Source organism: Theobroma umbraticum, unplaced genomic scaffold (genome assembly GCF_002168275.2).
Source record: "Theobroma umbraticum cultivar Fairchild unplaced genomic scaffold, ASM216827v3 scaffold_147.0, whole genome shotgun sequence".
NCBI lineage: Eukaryota > Viridiplantae > Streptophyta > Magnoliopsida > Malvales > Malvaceae > Theobroma > Theobroma umbraticum.
In genome coordinates, this window is record NW_018397259.1 from 5,631,474 (window position 1) to 5,639,460 (window position 7,987).

A 7,987-nucleotide genomic window follows, 5' to 3' on the forward strand; every position below is an offset into this window, starting at 1 on the left:
TTAAATCTTTTTAACAGCTCTCTTGCATATTTTTTCTAATGCAAGCAGATGAAGTCTGATCTTTGCTGAATTTCCGTGCAAGTCATCTTCGTCGACCTCTTCTCTTCCATCTCCCACGACCCCTTTAATCTCCTCAAATAGCTTTTCTTGAACATGTGGATATTTCACCAAATTTGCCATAATCCAATGCAACGCTGTTGATTTAGTATCTATGCCAACATTAAGAAACTCTGAGCACAAACTTACCATTTCCCCTTCATCAAGTTTCCTTTTGTCTTCAGGGAGTTTTAAATCCAATAGTATCTCAACATATGATACAATATGCTCTTCTTTATCTTCTATCTTTTCATCCTGTTTCTCCTAGCTCAAATTTTCTTCCTTCACCTTCTCTTTGGCCCTTATCAAAGGGATCAATAAGTCTTCTCGATTTTCGGGAATTTGCAAGATATATTTCCATTCTCGTAAAACAAGATCTTTGTCACTTTTGGCCAAAAGTTTAGTACATTGAACACCTGTAAATTTAGTAGAACGCCATGCTGAGCAACCTTAATTTTTTTTATCTGGCTTTCATCAAGCTTGTCACCGAAACACATAAGGACTAATAAACAAAAAATGGCATATCTAAGATAGTTCACCACAAGGACAGCTTCACCAACCTTCACATTGAGCTTTTCCTTAAGTATTTGCAAGACTAATTTGTGGGCATGAGAATAAGATTTGACGCGGGAATGGCTGAGTGTTTCTGCTGTGAGGTTCCTGCATAGAATGTGCCATGTAGGCCCATCAACAGCTATATTGATGGTACGTTGGTTGCTACTAATAATTCTGCAAGTGATAAGAGCTGAAGGACGATCGGCAAAAACAGCACCATTTTGGACCAAGGCTCGGTGGGTAATGAAACGGTCAGAATTAAAGAGAACAGGGAGAGGGCCAATACCTATCACGGGACCAAACTTTGCGTGGAGGTCTCTGAGGATTGGTTCAAGGTCAACGAAAGATTTGCATAGCTAGGAGAGGCTCCCAATGATTGGGAAGGTAAAGGGGCTTGGAGGAAGGTTGTTGATAAGTTTTCTTGAAGGATAAAGAAGGTTAAAGATGGCTTTAAAGATTGCAGGAATGCAGAGAGAAGATATGATGATGAGCCAAGTTTCCATTCTGGCAACTTAAAACGAAATGTCTGGTGGACTGGATCTAAAAGAATTAAAGCAGAGAATCTATTGACTGGCTTTGGTCTTTTGTTTATTCTTCTTAATTCAATTATATAAACTGCATAAAGCTAGTGCAATGTGGTAGGTTTGAACCGTAGGTCTTGATAACGTTTTATACTTGTTTTTCTCGATCATATTGGTTATTTTATTCATCGCCATCATGGTGGTAATAAAAACAGCTTTCCAATAAAGAGGATAGCTGAAACAGAACACTAGACAAACTTATACTACCGTCTGCAACACCATAAACACCGAAATAAAAAGTCATACAACACTAAAGAGAAAAAGAACCACTAATAGACTACTGTCTAAAACAGGACTCTACTGTTACACAGCACCATAACACCTAGACAGCACATTCATCGTATTGACCTTGTCAACGCCGTACCTCGCCAATGAGTCGGCAAACACATCAACCGAGAGTTTAAAGGATTGAAGCAAAGGGGTTTATATTGACTGGCTTTGGTCTCTCTTTTTTTTTTTTTTTTTGTGGTTATGTTAACTCAATGGTGTAATCTATGCAAAGTTAGTCCAATCTGGGTGGAATTTGAGCCATAGTTGATTGTCTTGATAAGGAGGTACACTTACATGTTGTGCCAGGATGATCACAAAACTAGTTTATATCATAAAGAGATAACTATTTGATGTGAGCATCAAATACATATATTTAATAAGAGATTAAATGTCTAATTAGTCTAAGTTAGACTAGATTTAGGATCATATTTAAGTGCTTTTAATTATTTTATTAGTTTCATTTAATTTATGTTTAAATGTTTATTTTAAGTTAATATGTTAGTTTCATATTATTTATATTTAATTTTACGTTTTTGTAAGAGCAGGATCAAAAATAATTTCAATTAGTGAAAAAAGGTGCATAATGAATTGGTACTTTATCTACATATGTTTCAGTTTTTCAAGCATATCTTCCACAAAAAAGATTCAAATGAAATAATTTTTAAATCATTAGAAAGTTAAGAGGTAGGACTACAACTTTGATGTTTTTCACTTTGCTCAGTTCTAATTGAAGGGTAGTTGAAATCCTTATTGAAATGAAAGTACTACATTAGAAGAACAAAAATGAGACAGAACCTTTCAGATCCGCAACTTTGGAAAATGAGAGTCGCAGCACTCAACGTATTTTTCAAAAATAACAAGCTTACAGGATTTTGAAAGCTAGGGCTTTTGGAGGTTATTTAAAGGGCTTTTTTTAGAGGTTTTTAGAGAGGAGGCAGTAAGAAATTTCTCTGAAGAAAAAGAGTAAAAAATAAAACAAGAAAACAAGAGAATTAGTGTGAGAATCAAGATTACAAAGCTCCAATTATTAGTTTTCTCTCTCTACTTTTGTATTTTTTTTATTTTCTTTGACTTTGATTAATGGATAATTTTCTTTAGATGAGGTTTTTATTAAATATTATGAGCTGAATTTATTTTTTCGAGGATTGTAATTAAACTCACATTTAATCTGAATTTTTAAATCTCTTTCTTGCTTATTTTTAATGAAATTTGAATTATTTATTTTAATTTATTTTTAATGTTTTTTAATTGATTGGCTACCAATTAAATTGATCTAGAAACTTAAACAAACTTGGGAATAAGTGTAGACCAAAATTGAGATAGTATATGATTATATTAATTGATTTGCCTATAAAATAGGGATATACCTACATGCATATGTAACCTGAATTATAACCTAAACTTAATGAGTCTGTTTTAATTTCAATTCACATAGAGATATAGTAATTTGGTTAAAATAGATATTTTTATAAGATAAGTCGAAAGATCTTTATAAATAATTGAGAACTCTAGGTTAGCAATTCAACCCGTTTAAAATAAATTAAGAAAAAAAGGTAAAATTTAATGAATTGAGAAGAATATTGTAATCCTAACCTTATTTGATTTGATTTTTATCAAAGTTATTATTACTTTAATTTTCTTTTTAGTTTAAATTTTGGTTAATTAGTTTGAGTTAAATAATTTAGTTATTTGAATTTGAATGTTTGGATAAACCTAAATTATTTTAATTTTAATATTTAGTAAAATTGTATATCAATTCTCTGTGAGATTAATACTCTACTTGCTTATATATTATCTTTCGATTTGCATACTTGTGTAGGTAAAAATTTAATTGACACTATTTTTTATAATGATAACACCATACTCAATATTTATTTTTTTTCGTTTTCCTTTTTTTTTTAACCTAGGAAATGCGTGAATGAAGGATGGATAATGCCAAATTTGTCCTTCTTTATTGAAGTATTATCAACAATCAGAATGACCTTTTAGAGGGTCAACCATCTTAATTTTTGCTTATAACATTATACAGGGTATTCCAAGTAGGACCAAAACTTGTTTGATCTGTGGACTTCTGTTGGGGTTCAATGCTGCTACATGATACAGTCCAAGGTACAAGAAAAGTCCAAATAAATTGCAAAACATTAACAGAGTGTTGCAGTGGTTGATTGAATCTTGATGACTTCAATTTGAGAAGGAGGTTACAATTATTTAATCTCCCTAACTTCGTTGTTTTATTTGGGTCATTGAAGAAGGGAAAAAAAAAAGGACATCACCTTCAGTACTAGAAAAATGGAAATTCTTAATTAAAAATAGCTATGGTCGCTGTTACCTGACCGCTAACAATAGCTTATGCTTAACAAGCAAGCAATCTTAATTTAAATTGCCTGAAGAACATTGAATTTATCAGCAGCAAAAAAAATAATTAAAGGGCCATTGGCCATGTAACCTTGGTTAGAGAAGCTTGAATCTGAGAATTCAAACAGAGAGAGATATCTACAAGATCACTTTTTTCATCCTAAACTAAAGTAGGATTACATAATATTACTAGTTACTTTTGTTTGGTTCAGAGCTGGACCTGGGATCATCTGAAGAGATGTTTTATCTGTGTTGGTATCTTTAATTGATTTATTGTTATATTATACTTAATGTGGCAACGACTTATTCTCTGAAAGTTACATATACTTTCAAAAAATTTTCGGAAAAAAGTAGTATATATAGTTTATCAAATAACGTTTTCAACTTCAATAGGTTGAGAAAAGTATTAAGCAAATAGTGTTTGCAAAAAGATTAAATAAAGCAAAGGAAAACTACACATTTTATCTACTTACATAGGCAATAAAATAAGTGTATATATACATATGCTAAATCAACAATGGACATCCTATCAAATTCATTGGACAAGTAGAAAGAGAATAAAAAATGGGCAAGTCAAAGGCATGACATTCAGGTAAGGCATTCTATGACAAGATTTGAAGGGGCGGAGGGCTTGTAGCAGCTTCTCTGGTAATAGCTTGTCAAGACTATGCAAAAGTTCCAAAGAAACATCAAAAAAACTCTAAAAGATGCATTCCTAAAAGCTAAATAAGTATATTAGCATTTCACCAGCATTTGTTAAATGATCAGACTTGCCTAGGCCTGCTGTATATGCAAGCTTGCAATGGATTTTTCATCACAAATGTTAATTCTTTCTTCTCTGACAAATCAACATCATCTCCATCCTTGGCCTTCCACTCAAAAAACCAAACTAGATTTGCCACAAAAAACCCCAAATGAAGCATGGCCAATCTATGAGCAGGACAAATCCTCCTCCCTGCCCCAAATGGTATCATCTTGATCTCCTTCCAACCTGTTATGTCAACCTCTTCCTCACCACGTAGGAACCTTTCCGGCTTGAACGCCAGGGGATCTTCCCAAATCTTCGGGTCCAATCCCATCTCTTCTATGAAGAAAATGATAATACCCTTTCTAGGCACTAAAAAGTCGTTGAAAATTACATCTTCTCTCACTCCATGGAACAGAAAATGTGCAGGAGGGTGACGCCTTAGACCTTCCAAAATCACTGCTTTTAGGTAAGGCATCCTATGCAAATCATCTTCTTTGACCTCTTCAGCTGCTTCTCCCACAACCCCTTTAATCTCCATGTATAGCTTCTCTTGAACAAGTGGGTACTTAACCAAATTGGCCATAATCCATTGCAACGCTGTGGATGTTGGATCTGTGCCAGCACCAAGAAATTCTGAGCACAAAGTCACAATTTCCCCTTCATCAAGTTTCCTCTTCTCCTCGGGAAGTTGCAAATCCAACAAAGTGTCAACATATGATAAAATGTAATCATCTTCTTCTTTTCTTTCTTTATCCTCTTTTATCTTGCTGATCAAACTCCCTTCCGTCACTTTTTTTCGCGCTCTGATTAATGGGATGAAAACATCCGCTTGATTTTTTTTAATTTGCAAGGACTCCTTCCAGAGCTTATAAAGCAAAATCCTTGTCACCTTTGGCCAGAAATTTAGTGCATTGAACTTATGAATATTCAATAACAAGTCCCTTTGAACAACCTCAACTTTTCTAATCTGGTTTTCATCAAGGTGAGCTCCAAAACACATATGGGCAAACAAGCAAAACATGGCATGTCTAAAATAGTCTACCACAGAGATAGGATCACCTGTATTTCTTGACTTGATCAGCTGCTGCTTGAGGATTTGCAAGACCCTTGTCCGAACTTGAGAGTAGGACTTTATCCGAGAAGGATTAAGAATTTCAGCTGTCAGGTTTCTTCGCAGAATACGCCAGGTAGGGCCATAGGCAGCAGAACCAATACTTGTTTTGCCAACTTTAACTGCCGGTGATCGATCAGCAAAAACAGAACCGTTCTCAACTAAGGCCTGGTGTGCAAGGGAACGGTCAGAAACAAAGATGGCAGGGTAATAGGCGATATGGAGAGTTACCATGGGGCCAAACTTTGTAGTGACACTTCGAAGGATCGGTCCAAGATCGGGGAAGGATTTGTAACTGCGTAGCCATGACAAGTTGCCGATGATGGGAAATTTAGGGGGTCCTGGAGGGAGCTTGGGGCCAGGTTCTTGGGAGGGGAAGACAAGGTTATAGAAGGCTTTAAGGATTGCAGATATGCAAAGAGTGGAGACGATGAGGAACCAAGTTTCCATTATGGCAAAAGGAAAATGAACTTCCAAGAGAATATTAGTACTCGAAAGTTACAAGATCAAAACCTGAATTGGTAAAGCAAAACTAGCTGCTACCTACTGTTATATAAAGAATAATTTTCTAACAGTGCTATCATTAGTGGGTTATGGCTGTTTAATTAACCATTTGAATAACTTACTAATAGGCTTTATTACATAATAATCTGATATGAGACGCATTTGATCTTTTCTTCTCTTTTCTATTTCATTTCTAACATACTAGATTATGGATATGACAGATGGATTGTTTTTCCTTAATTCACAGTTCTTTACTACGTAGTTGATATAAAATTATTTATAATAAAATCCAAGTTGTTATTCCAAGAACAATTCACCAATGATGGTCCTATGTATAAATATCTCGCATTGGTCAATATTAATTTACAACGATGGCATGATTCGCATCACAATGAACGAGATACCGGCCGGCATCAACTTAGATTTTTTTCAATGATTATATATATATGTATATATATATGTTGGACTGCTTATGTTGATAAATACTCATAAAATTTGTTGATAATCTATTGAAAATTATTGATTTTGTTGGATATTTTCAATAATAATAATAAAACTAAAAAGTGTGAGAAACAACCCCATATTGGAAACAAAAAAAATTAAAAGGGAAAGAGCGTCCTTCAAATGAAAAAGAGTGCAAGTACTTAGTAGTTGGACTAAAATGAACTAGAACGCAAATTGAACCATAGCTGCACTTTGCCACGGTTGTAGCCCAGTTTGTGCTATATATCGTACTGAATTCTAGATCAATCAAAAGGTTGAGTGGCATGCATTCCCACGGTTGTATGTAACTTCAGATTTGAATGATTCCACCAACTATTATGTAATGCATGTAATGTGAGTCCCAGTTTGCTATCCACAACTATTTTCCTAAGCAAAATTTTTTGCAGACAATAAACTCCATAACTGCTACAATATTGGTGTGACGGGCACATTCCCGTTCACATAGCACAGCAGTCACTAATAATGCACACAAGCAACATATCCCCGTAACTTTGAACCATCAAAATGCAAGTTTCACAGTAATCAAGACATCTTACCTTTCGGCTTGTACATCTTAGATATGCTGAGTGAAATATCATCAAGATTCAGAACCTCATTGCGATAGTTCTAAATATTATTAATGAAATTAAAGTACGAACCCAGCTTCAAAAAGAGGCAAAAAGTACTATGCAGAATGTGAAAACACCTAAATATAATGACGAATCAGTATAACAAGTGTTACTAAAGTGAGAAGTGGGCATGGTGGGATGGATGAATGACAGAGAAACTAACATATCTGAAAGCAGATATTTTAGGTAGTACATCTAGAGTATAAACAAAGCAAGTGAATTTCGATTATTTGGTCCTTTTCAATATTGTTAACCTGACATGTGAAATATGATAAGGATCAAAAACATTAAAACAGAAAAGGAAGGTCAGATACAGGTGCAGAAGTTAAGAAAAACAAGGCAGCCCGTCACCGAAAAATATACATGGCCTGTACAAGAAAATTTGCAGTGAACGTTTAGCCACATATTCTAGGGGGTGGGAGGTGGCTTACTTACAATTTACTTATGTAGATCTTGTTTGGACATCATTCATTCAACAAACATTAAAGTGACACGAAAATTTAGCTAAAACATCTTCTAGCATCAAAGAACTTACATATGGAGGTAAACACAAGAAGAATAAAGACAAACCTTGCTCTTCAAAAAAAAAAAATAATAAAGACAAACCTTGTCCAGCTGCACTAATGTATATCAAAACAGGCAACTGTTCATACAA

General features: G+C 34.3%; 2 pseudogenes; both read right to left on the reverse strand.

Annotated features, from left to right (window-relative positions):
* Positions 1–1,154, reverse strand: LOC110414875 (cytochrome P450 89A2 pseudogene; annotated as a pseudogene).
* A 3,213-nt stretch (positions 1,155–4,367) lies between these two features.
* Positions 4,368–6,188, reverse strand: LOC110415786 (cytochrome P450 89A2 pseudogene; annotated as a pseudogene).
* Between the last annotated feature and the right edge of the window lie 1,799 nt (positions 6,189–7,987).